A 12,796-nucleotide genomic window follows, 5' to 3' on the forward strand; every position below is an offset into this window, starting at 1 on the left:
AGGCTTCCAAGTGCGAGGATACGGGCCCGTGAGCAAAATTTGTTATGTAGATTCCTCTGGTGCCATCTCCAGGCTGATAGGGTCTGTAGTCATCTCCAGTGATTAACTTCTATCTTCCCTGATTGAGAGGGGAGGAGAGCCCCCTTTGTTAATTAATGTCCTGCTTCCAGGAAGACAGGAAGAGGGCAGGGAGCTTTTCTTGTATCTGCTTCTCAATTACCTTCAGCTCAAAATAATCCTTACGCCAAAGTGGCGTATTTGGGGAAAGCTTATGTGCTGCCCTGCATCTGCCTTAAATATTTCAGTTAATTTTTATGTAACAAACAACCACAAAATCTCAGTGGCATAGAAAAGTGTGCATCTGTGTACCTCGCATATGTGGATCAACCAGAAGTCAACTGATGTCACCTGGTCTCAGCTGGGTGGCTCCAGCGGTCTCAGTAAGCCCCCTCACATCAAGTGCAGATGAGCCGGGGATTATGAAGGCAGGCTGAGCTCGGCCGGGTGCTGGGCTGGTGTTGCTTCACACCACATGTTCTCCTCCTCCTGAACCAGCGGGCTAGCCCGGGCATGTTCTGCTCATAGTGCAAGAGACATACCAAAAAGCAAGCCCACTGCAAAAGTGCATTTTAAACTTTTGGCACAGCAAGCCCACTCACATGCCACTGGCCCAGGAAAGTGACAGCCGCACCCAGCATGAAATGAGCAGAGAAGCACCCTCCACCCCTGGAGACGGAGAGGAGGTGGCGGCCACAGGAGAAACGGCACATTTTTGGACAGCAATCCACTAGCCCACAGGTTTCCAAACACAATAAATTCAGAAACCAGGAGAAATGAAGGGGAAGATGCAGAAAGCAAAAACACGGCCACATCTGGCCGTGGCCACTTTGTCAGATGAGCCACAGGTTCCCAACCTGTCCTCTAAGACAATAGGAGACACAAGTCAGATTTCAATACTTATTTTTTCTTCCCACAACTGAGGCCACAGGAGCCCCATCTGCACATTCAGCTCTGCCCTGCAGGCTTGCTAGGGAAAGAAGTTACGAGCTAGCCTCCCTCTCACAACTTGAACCTCCACGGTCATCCTTTGAGGCCCACAGCTCAGCTGTCACCGTCCAAATGCTTGGCCCATTTCCCAGAAGTGATTATTCTTTAAGTGTGGAGTAGGGATACATTTTTAAAAATCAATTAAAGGTCAAGTATGAATAGAAACCAAAATAAGGACTTGGGACCAGGATGACAGTGATTAGTGCTGGAGAAGTACTTCAGCATACTCGTTCAACTCAAAACACTTCCTGGTGGTAAAGTAGAGAAATTGGTGAGCCAGAGGACGGCAGTCAGGTCAAAGTGAAGTAAAAATCTGTGTGGCCCACACGTGGAGCAGAATCCCATAGTAATGAAGCAGAATGGAGGAACGTCAAGATCTGGGACCCAAAGGAAGAGAGGGAGGTGTCTGAGAGCTCGGTCCCCATAGGGGTAACAGGGATAAAAATTTTCCATAGGAAATGAGATAAGAGTGAGTCAAGGGACTGTGTGAAGTGAAGGGGTCCCCACTCCACTTTAAAGGAGGCTGGAAAAAGTGGCAAGTGTCTTGCCACCCAAAGCTAGGATTGCCTAGGGAGTAGTAGGGCTGCAGAGGTCTGGGCCCAAACTGTTCTGTAATCCGGGTCTGGGTCTGCGATATCCTCCATAACACAACCAAGCTGGAGCCCCCTTGAAGCCATTATGAGACGGGGTTACACCAGGAGCCAAGGGGTCCGGGGAGATGGGGATCATGGAGAGCAGCAGAAACACCTCAAGACCATTCAACAAATAGAAGGAAAGTGTGACCCACACGGATGAGACCAAACTAAAACTAAATTCCCTCTCAACGTTAGCTCTCAAAACTAGGAACAACAAAATTGAAGGGCCAAGGAGAACATCCCCATCAAAGCAAAACCTGGTACATTTGGGGGGGCCCTTGCAGGGCGAGGAGCACCCACGTGAGGGGTGGGGTCAGTGCAGCACCATGCATGGGGACAAACAGTGGAGGGACGGAAGCAAAGAGAACAGCTGGGGGGAAGCGGGGTGGTGGTGGAAGGCTAGCTACACCCAGAGGCCGTCATCAAGTAAGTAAATATGTCGAGGATAAAGGGCACAGTTTCTCACATTGGGAAAGGAACTTGTAAGTGTGAGAGGAGAAAAACTGTAATGAGTGACACTGTGTGTCAACTATAAACAAATAAGTAAATAAAATGAAAAAAATAAAACTAGAATGAATCCTGTAATGTTGTTTAGGGTTGGAATTGAAGGTGTGGGGTGAACTCATGCTTTCGATGCATGTAAAAAGGCAAAGAAGTAAATATCGGTGTAAATGCTTGTAGATCCGTAAATCTCTATCCACGTCTAGAACCCCTACCTGAAATCCCAGGAGCCACGTTTCCTTGGAGAAGTGACTGGTTGCATGACGGAGGCAGAGAGATGCCATGAGCTCTTGTCACAGCTACAATTTGACATTCCTACAGTGCTGTAGGAGATGGTGTGTGCTCGCTGAACGGCACAGGACCCAGCTTGAAGGGGCTCCCTCTGCCCCCCATGACAACGTCTGGGCATCACAATAAGCGACAAGAGTAATGATTACAGCCCGCCAAATAAAACAAGAAGCCAAGGGCCCAAGCTGGTTATCAGCGAGTCATTGAATGAACTGAGTTTGCAAAGGATGAAGCATCGCTTCCAAGGACCCCCCCACCAAATACTTATGAATTACAGCGAGTAAGAGAACAACTTTCCAGTCTAAAACTGCAACCGCCACCACCTTTACTGAGCGACTAAAGGAAACATCACCAGTCACGGGACGGATTCCAACGGGCCATCACCGGATAGGAGGAAGCCAAGCGAGCCTCGCCTCACGCTAACACCTTCATGTCCAAGACCCACCACCTGAGTCCCATAAAGAAATTTACGGGAATGCAAATGGGTCAGGAAAGGCTGAGGAACCTGCTGCTGAGGAAACTACGGAGGCGTGGCAAGTAAACATACAGCGTAGTCCTGGACTGGACCATTTTGTGATTCCGGGCCTCCGTGAGATAACCCGTGGAACCGTAGGGAGTCTGGTGATTAGACCATAGGAATGACTATTTCCCGTGATGTCAATGTCCTGATTTTTGGTAGCTGTCTCGTGTACTGAACCGTGTCATTACCATCACTTTGCCTCTTCTAGAATGTTCTGTCATTGGAACCTTGCCTATGGATCCTTTTCAGAGTGGCTTCTCCCACTTCGTGATTACATTTAAGGTTCCTCCATGTCTTTTCACGGCTTCAAAGCTCCATTTTTGCCCTATTTTTTATTTTTATTGTTATTCTTTTCATCTGGTCACATATTTTTATTGTTGGCTTTTGTCTCCAAGCGTTACTGAAGTCAGTGGTTGGCAGGGGTTTGAGGGGAGGCCAGAACAAGGAAGAGAGAGCAGAGGGTTTTGGGGGCAAACTTCGTGTGATACCATCATGGTGGACACATGTCATTACACATTTGTCCAAATCCACAGAACATGCAACACGACACGTGAGCCGTAGCGGTGTGCTCTGTGGGCTTGGGTGGTAATGACGTGTGTGTAGTGTATGTACCTGCTGGTGGGAGATGCTGGTAGCAAGGAAGGCTGTGGTGGACAGGACCAGAGGCTACATGGAAAATCTCCATACTCTCTGCCCCATTTTGCTGTGAACCTGAAACTGCTCTGAAAAATAAAGTCTATTTTTTCAAAAGACAAATATTTAAAAATTTAAAAAAAAAAAAAAACAGAAACAAAACATAATCATGTGTTGCTTCTAAGGGACTTCAAGATACAGTTACAAAAGGTTAAAAGCAAAAGATGTAAAAAGATATATCATGCAAATACTAATGCATTGAGACTCTCAGAGCTATATTAATATCAGACCACGTAGACTTTAAGGCAGGAAGCACGATTAGAAGTAAAGAGGGAGCATTCCATAATGAGAAAAGGGCGATCCCGCCAGAAATATTTTACCATTTAAAGGCACCAAGTGACAGAACCTCAAAATATATGAGGCCCAAAATGAATCCTAAGCCCCAGCATCATTTTTAAGAGTATACCTTTCAAACAAGTGGGAAAAAAAAAAAACAAAGAAAGTAACATAACAACATTTGATCGATTAACGAAACGGCAGTATTTTTTTCAGCAACACAGCTTTCTGAATCTGTGTTGCCCTTGGCAATGCGCCGTGGTTTTATTTCTGGTCTAGCCTTCCTTAAAGATGTGCCTCCTCTAACTCTCGGCTGTCTAGCTGCATTTTGACAATAGCGGCTTTCAGAGTGTCTCGCTCACCATGGAGCTAGAAGCAGAAGCCCCCTTCACAGCTCTTGTCACAGCTACCATTTCACATTCCTGCTGTGATTATTTGATTAGTATCTATGCTCTCCACTGCCCTGTCAACTCCATCGGAGCTGAAGGCCATGTTGGCTTTTGCTCATTGGTCTCTGTGCCTAGCACCGTGATCTCCAAGTGATGCAAACAATGTGATCTTTGCCTGCAAGAGACCTAGCAGAGAAGGCAATTATTAAACAAAGAATAATACAGGGTAAAATAAATCGACATAGGCTGAGTGACACAAAGAAGATCTACAGCTTTCCAGGAAGTACCCAAAAAGGGTGAAGACCTAGCCCCGAAGATCAAGCCTGAAAAGTATCTAAACAGAACAGGGGTCAGGGACACCACTTGTGCCCGAGACGCCGCATTCCGCTAAGGATGAACCGAGCACCGGCCGCGCTTAAGAGGCAAACCCTCCATGACCCTAATGGGAGGGGCCCGCCCTGCCTCAAGCCTATGGGACCAGACGACCCCGACCCACACCTGGGCTGTGCCTCGCCACGTCAAACCTAGACTGACAGTATACCCTTCGGAACCATGTTCCTGCAAGGCCAGTCATATGTAAACAGGAGATTTCCACAAGTTGAAAAGGGCTTTTTGGCACGTGAAGTTTCATCGTTCTCCGAGAGTTTGGCCATTTCAATATCCACGGGTTTTGAAATCCACCTGGGGTGGAGCCTCCACTCTGCCATTTCCTGTGTAATTCTGGTCAAATGCCTCAAGTCCCTCAGCTTTGGGCTCCTCTCTGAGAAATGGCAGGAGATCGGCACGTTGACCCACGAGGTCTGAGTGAGACAGAATGGGTCATGTGCTCGGAAGGGCTCATACCCTCCTGCTCAGCACTGGCCCCCCAGGCTTCGAGCACACGGGAGCACCTGTTCCTTGTCACACGGATGAGTCCCTTGCAGCTCCGAAGGCCTCCATGAACATTTCCCGACCTTCGATTCTCCATCCATCCCCATTAGATATCAAGCATCTCTTCCATAACTGTAAGATGGTATCTCTTACGGTCTTCAGTATTTATCACTGTCAACCGCCATGGGGTATAACCGTATGCAGACCTTTCACCATGCAGAGCTTTGTCCATGATGCCCGTGTGAAGCCGGGAGGGATGGGAGGTGAGGTACACTGTGCACGATCTGCTCTCCAACTCCGAGAAGGCAGAAGGGGAGCAATTATTTCATTGGGCTTTGTAAAGCTCACCCAGGTAACATCATCAGTTGTTACTTCATGAACTTGGATTCTTATCTGGGTAGGAAAAAAATAGTAGAGTACAGCATGGTGACTATAGTTAACAACCATGTATTCATGTACTTTGAAAGTTGCTAAGAGAGTAGATTATAAATGTTCTCATTATTTTTAAGAAAGGTAATTAATTGAAGTGACAGATGTGTTAACTAACCTTATCGTGGTCACCATTCACAATATACGTCAAATCATCACAATGTACGCCTTAAACTTATATTAGATGTCAATTATATCTTCATAATCCTGGGGGAATAGAAGTAAAGACAGGATGAGCTACCAGTTCGTGGCAGCTCATCAATTATTGAAGGAAGTTAGAAAGCACATATGGATGGAGGGATGGGTGGTAGACGGATGGATGGGTGGATGGATGGATGGGTGGATGGATGGTGTTTGGATGGATGGATGAATGGATGGGTGGATGGGTGGATGGACAGGTGGATGGATGGAGAGATGATGGATGGGGATGGAAAATGTTTACAGATAGAACTAAAATTTTTCCATGTGAAAATGATGCACTTAGGCCTATACTGGGGGAGGCTTACAAGACATATAATACCAATTAGGGACTCAGGAGTTTAGAATCTTGAAAATAAAAGAGATTAAAAAAAAAACCAACCTGGCCATTGGTTTGCACTGCCACTTATCGCCTGCCTATCCTGCAGGACCATTCCTACGGACCAGTGTGTTGACACGGTAACAGAGTTTGTCCAAGCACGAAGGAGAAATGACCTCTAGAAACGCTTCACTGACCTGCACAAGAAGGCCAACTGTGTCTCCTTTCATTCAGCGTGGACCAAGGAGGAAGTCGGAGAAATTACTTCAAGGAGTATTACAAATGACAACTCACCCTATGCGATCAGGTACCACATAGGAAACATAATTCAGGACTTCCGTGTATGTGAAATGGAAGTCGGGAGGTGACACCAACCATCTCTCCGTATGATACAACAGCTCAAATACTCCAACCCTTCTTAGTGACAGACGTCTTCCACACGTTCCTGTGCCACAGGACCATGGAGAAGCGAATCCTTTAGAACCATTTGGGGCTCGTGGGTACATCAGATGCCTGTGTGTGAGCAATATCTTAAAATGTGAAGTTCATCATGGGGTAAACCCATCAGAACAGGTCCAACGGCGACCACAACCTACTTAACCACGCTTAAATTATTTTTACATCTTGGCGAAATATCCATACGTCCTTTCTCAAGTGCCTACGATTCTAAAGAACACCAATGTTAAAAAAAAGAAAATACACTCTGGGGTACTTCCCTCTGTCCCAGCAACGCCCGCCCCACCAACACGGGCTTGTAGCCACAGAGGTCCACACAACGCCCCCACAAGCATCACGCATGCATTCCCACACCCCAACATGTCCAATTAATTTGGGGGGAACCCTGGGAGCTTCTCACGCATATTTAGGGAATCTCCCATATGCCACTATGAGCCATGTGCTGAGTGTATCCGGATGCCCCAGCACCCATGGAGAACGCTTTCTCCCACCAGCCCCACTGCACGCTCGTGTCTCGTGGAGTCTGGACGGAAGCCGCTCCCCGTGTGCCTCCCAGCACTCCACTGAGTGACTCCAGCAGAGGCTGGGGGACAAGCCTACGTGAAAATACAGCAGGCTTGACTCAGAACAGTCCTTCCTCACAGATGACTCAGGTTTTGTTACTTGGCCAAGACGGTTCTCTTGATTTAAATCTGATTCTTTTCTCTTAGGGTGCGTTCTGGGCTGGGGGGGCCCCCTCCATGCCTCACGCACCTCAGTTCCCCCGGACCAACAGCGGCGTGTGGGAACGCGAGTGACAGGCACACCACCGAGGCTCAAAGCAGCACTTACTATCAGTGGTCATTGTCATTGTCCACATTTGCTTTAAGATTAGGCAAAAAAAAAAAAAAAAATTAATGAATTGTTTGGGGCTGCAGTCTTAGTCCTGAAGGTATTTAAAATACCCCTTGTGGGAAGAACAAATGTTGCTGAAACCCGAAATAGACAAATTGCACTGGCCTACTTTTCAACAAGTCCCAGCAACGCACTGGCCATAAAAACTTCTGGGTTTTCTTTTGGTCTTAACCAGACTAGGAAAGCATTGAGGTTTGGTCTGCAATGTTCCAGTGGTCCGAAGAGACCACTTTCTTAAGTCACAGCCTAGAGGCATTGGCGCCGATGACCGTCCTGTGCTCCGAGTCCCCCCATCACCCCCTCCCCGCCCCCAGCAGAGGAAGGGTGGCAAGCGATCCCTCTGCCCATGGCTAATGAATTTATCATCGAAAAGAAACGTATCTTTGTTGGTAGGATCAATGCCTTGCCTAATGAAAAGCATATGTCCATACATGCTCCTAACAAGGTCTCAGGGAGGGCCTGTGGACGCCAGGCAGCGGCAGCCCGAGCCCCTTTCAAAGCTAACTGCTTCCAGGTGTTGGGAGAGCAGGACTTGGGCTCAGCAAGCCATTTGCAACCTCGGGCCTGAGTGTCTTTGTTCTTGCAAGTGTAAAGTTTCCCTCGTTCTCCGTTTTATGGCCAGAGGTTTCTGGGTTGCATAACACCCAATAAGAGAGTACCAAAGGGCTTGGTTTTATTGTTTTGTTGTGTTTTATTGACTACATGTTTTATTCAGCTAATGTGTGCTGGAGAGGCAGGCAGTAACGGCTCAATTACACCATCACGCTCTTCCTCTTCTCCAAGAGCCCAGCGACCCAGCACACTTTTATTACGTCCCCATGGAGATGGTAAGAAAAAGAAGGAACAAAGGAGGAGGCACGGCCCTCTGGTGTAAGGGCTCTGGCTGGAACTGCTCCCTTCCCCAGTGATCCTTCAAGGCCAAGAGCTTTCCAGTTTGTTCCCACAGAGGTCATGGACTCAGTCACCCGGTCCCTTCCTGGGGGCAGGACGCCTTCGCTCTTTGGAGAAGAGCCAGGGAAAGCTGTCTCCCCATTTAGAGGATGGGGGCACTGGGATTGGGCCATGAGTGACCCGCAGTCCCTGAGCCACCCATCCAGCCTTGCAACCCAGGGACATTTCAGTCCAGGGGGAGGAGCTCACAGGGAGCCCCTTAGATTTGCCCCTCCCCCTGCTCGTGTCCTCTCTCTCTCAAGAATAAATAAAAACTTCAATATAAATATATAAGTAAAGGCAGAGAAGGTGTGGGACATGGAAGTCATAACCCCCGCCCCAGAAAGGAATATTTTGGACAAGGTCACCTTCCTTTGGGAGACAAACGTGTGTCTTAGGTGGATAGCCTCATAGATGCTATTTGTGAGGCTATCCACAGGTGCTAGACCAGGAAATTCTAGACTGACTGCTTGACATTACATTCTCAGGGAACGTGGGACTACAGTTATCTTAGGTGCTGAATTTTGGTTTGGTGATGTGAGGCTGAGAGCTCCATTTTGGACCTATTGTTTCTTTTTAACTATATGTAGCTATATATATATATGGTCTTATAACTGTATATACACATATGTATGTATAACCTATTTGTATAAAAATACTTATATTTAGGTATATATTATATATATAAAGCTTTTTATAATCTATAAAGACCTACACAGATTAAAAAAAGGTACTTTTACTCATAATAGTGAATCCAAAATGACATTTTTTTATACTTGCCCATTTTTAAAAATATATCTTTGAGGATTTTTTAATTGAGGTATAATGGACACACAGCATTATACAGCAGTTTCAGCTGTATAACATAATGATTCAGTATTTGTATACGATGCAAAATGATCACCCCAATAATCTAATTAACATCCATCACCATGCATGGTTACAATGTTTTTTTCTTATTGTGAGAACTTTTAAGATCGACTCCCTTAGCAAACACACAACATAGCATTAACTACAGTCGCTATGAGACATTACGTTATATCCTCATGACTTATTTATTTAATCACTGCAAATCTGCACCTTTTGACCCCCTTCACCCCTTTCTTTATTAAAGTAATAAAAAAGTAATTAAAAAAAGCCTGTTTATTTTTATTTTCAGATCACCTATAATGACTTATCCTTTGAACTGAAAAAGTGTAAGGAAGGCAAATGTACCAAAGGGTGCATATTTTTGCAAGACTCAAACATATCCCTACGGTGTTGAGCCCATGGACAAACTCAAGGTCCTCGTGGTGAGAGGAGAAGAGTCGAGAGAGAGAGAGAGAATACAAGGTCTCTGGGATAATTACCACTTACGGCTTCACCAACTCATGTAACAAATGAGCTTTGTAGCTCCTGAATTAAATTAGGCTGTAAACAATGACAAGCACGTAGGGATTTGTTTTTTTCTCATAACAAGAACCGACAGAAGATGGCCACTCAGGCCCCTGTGTGTTCCAGCTCTGCCACCTGTGACCACCTGCCTTTCACGCTCACGGTCCCAGAGGGCTGTGACCATCCGGCATCGGCAGAGGTTCATGGAAAGGCACAGGGCACAAAGCCGAGGTCCCTACCAGCTGAGCTTTCCCTTTTAAAACCTGGGATCTCAGACTACATCACGGGTCACTTCTGCTTCCACGAAGTAGATGTACTTGTCCCTGTTCCTCCTGCTGGGACAACTAAAAACCTTGGACATTGTATTTAAAACAAACAGAAGAGGACTCTGAAACATGCGCAGGAGAAGGCAGACCAGCTGGGGACCTCGGGACTCCAGGAACAAAACAGTGGTGAGTTCCCTGGGTTTTCTGTTTGCCTTATGTAGTCCAGATTTGGAGCCAAAGAGGTTGGCAACCAGGAAACCCTAAAGGCACAGACAGAAAGCTCTAAGACAAAGGATCTTGACAAAGGACCGGGGAAGTGGCAGCTGAGAAAAACATAAGCCTTTTACACAGCAGCCTCTGTCCTCCAGCCAAATACCACAGAGAAATCGGTGGCCCTCCCCACAAGGTTGTAACAAGGTGTCCCAACCCACACACTTTACACATTCACACACACACACACACACCAGATGGTGTCAGAGAAGGCCAAGTGAGGAGCCCCACCTTCGTCTCTGCTGGCTGGTCGTGCACTCCCCTTCCACGGTGTCATAGGGGACCATGTGGGGACCCAAAAGTGCCGTCCTCGCCCATCAGTAAAGAGGAGCCCTCCACAACCACTGGGTGTCATCAGAGGCTGTGAGGGACCCTGCACCCCTTCCTTCACCTGGCTGACAAGAAGTTCCCCACCCCTGCCACAATGATGTCGAGAAAAGACAACTGAAACAGAATTAAATCCGATCCAATGCCTTGTACCATGGTTAGACAGAAATGCCCAGAACTCCTTCCCAAATCATTTGTCATACCAACACCCAGGAATAGCTCCACAAGAACTTAAGAAAAACCAAAAACAGACAATCAAGACATGCCAACCCTGACATGACAGAGATGTTAGGATTATCTGACAGAGACTTCTTTTTAATTTTTTTTTTTTTTTTTAGATTTTACTTATTTATTTGACAGAGAGTGAGCAAGTGCAAGCAAGGGACAGGCACAGGGAGAGGGAGCAGCAGGCCCCCTGCTGAGTAGGGAGCCTGACGTGGGGCCCGATCCCAGGACCCTGGGATCATGACCTGAGCCGAAGGCAGAGGCTTAACTGAGCCGCACAGGTGCCCCCTGTCAGAGTCTTTAAGGTGTGATTAAAATGCTTTGATGAGTAGTTAGGGACACACTTGAAACAGATGTGGAATAGAAAATGGCAGCAAAGAAATGGAAAGCCGCAGCAAAAAACACCTGCCAGGGCAGAGCGGGTCACACGGCCACCCCTGGCCTAAGGGTCGCTGAGAAGATGTTTGAGTTCCACAGTGTCCTGGCCAGAGGAGGGGTTGGAAAATAGGGCTTGTGAGTGGTTGGAAACAAGTGATCTATGGCGTCTTCCAGAAACTTCTGACATACTGTGTCTGCAGCCTACTGCTTTACTCACCAGAGTTAGTGTTCTCTGCACATCTCTGTCCTCTTCCTTCCGGTGCCCATTGTGTAAGTGGAGCGTGTGGCCCGAATCCCTTGTGACAACGACAGTAAGTAAACAAGACTGGGTGGGTGTTGATGATTATCGACAAGGGGTCTCTGGAGGGAAAGACTATGAGGACTGTGAAGACTGGGAGAATTTCACTTGCACACCGGTACTTAGTTGCTGACGTTAAGCTGTGTGTTTTCCGTGACAGTAGACGCCATAACCAACCTCCATTTTCCAGAACGGCTTTGAAACACATGCACTCGAACACACACCCTCGATGTTCCTCTGGCTGAGTCCCTTGCGGGCAACGATGTCACAAGCCAGTGCTGATGGAGAACAAGGGCCGGCCGAGGCAGAGGCCAGAAACTTCCCACCCTGAGATAGGTACGTGGCAGCTCATTAAAACAAAACAAACAAAAAGGTGCTCTGCATGACTAACAGTCCACCAAAGGAGTGGGGCTGGCAAATGAGTATTTCTTTTTTTTTTTTTTAAAGATTCCATCTATTTATTTGACAGACAGAGATCACAAGTAGGCAGAGAGGCAGGCAGAGAGAGGGGGAGAGCAGGCTCTCTGCTCAGCAGGGAGCCCGGTGTGGGGCTGGATCCCAGGACCCTGGGATCATGATCTGAGCCGAAGGCAGAGGCTTAACCCACTGGCCCCCTAGGTGTCCCACAGCTCAGTATTTCTAAGAGCAGAAGGTGCCCCATGGTTGGAGGCTGAGGCCCCGGTGACATGGGGTGACATTCTGTTCCAGGAGCAGAGTGAGGTGAGGCTCAGCACAAGAAGGCTGCTCATTGAGGAAAAAAAATTAACAATAATAAAGGATGCAGTGAAAATGTTTCACTGATGACCTATCCTACAGGTTCTGTGTTAATGCGCCTTCAAAAGTTTCATTCCAAGGAAGATGCTTTTCTAATACATGGTGCTTGTCGTGCAGAAGATGGGGCAGACAGCGGCTGCTGAAGGAAAGAGTCGTAAAGGAGGGCAATCAGGCAAGAGCTTTTCTGTGGCAAAAAGAAGAAACGTAGAAAGACAGGTAGGCAGAGAGAAACTTCTAGAAGGGGAAATAACAGCTTCCGGAAGCGGGTAACCATGCTCCAAGACCAAGGGCTTTCCTGCCTCCCTTCGGTCTTCCAGTGTCTCTGGTCATGCCAGGTGGGTGAGAAAGGACAGGGCAGTCAGTCTTTTCTCTGCTTGGAAGGTCATGCCAAGCACCAAGGAGAGCTGGAGGCCTGAGTGCGAGTCACAGAAACAGCCCT

Source organism: Lutra lutra, chromosome 7 (genome assembly GCF_902655055.1).
Source record: "Lutra lutra chromosome 7, mLutLut1.2, whole genome shotgun sequence".
Taxonomy (NCBI): Eukaryota; Metazoa; Chordata; class Mammalia; order Carnivora; family Mustelidae; genus Lutra; species Lutra lutra.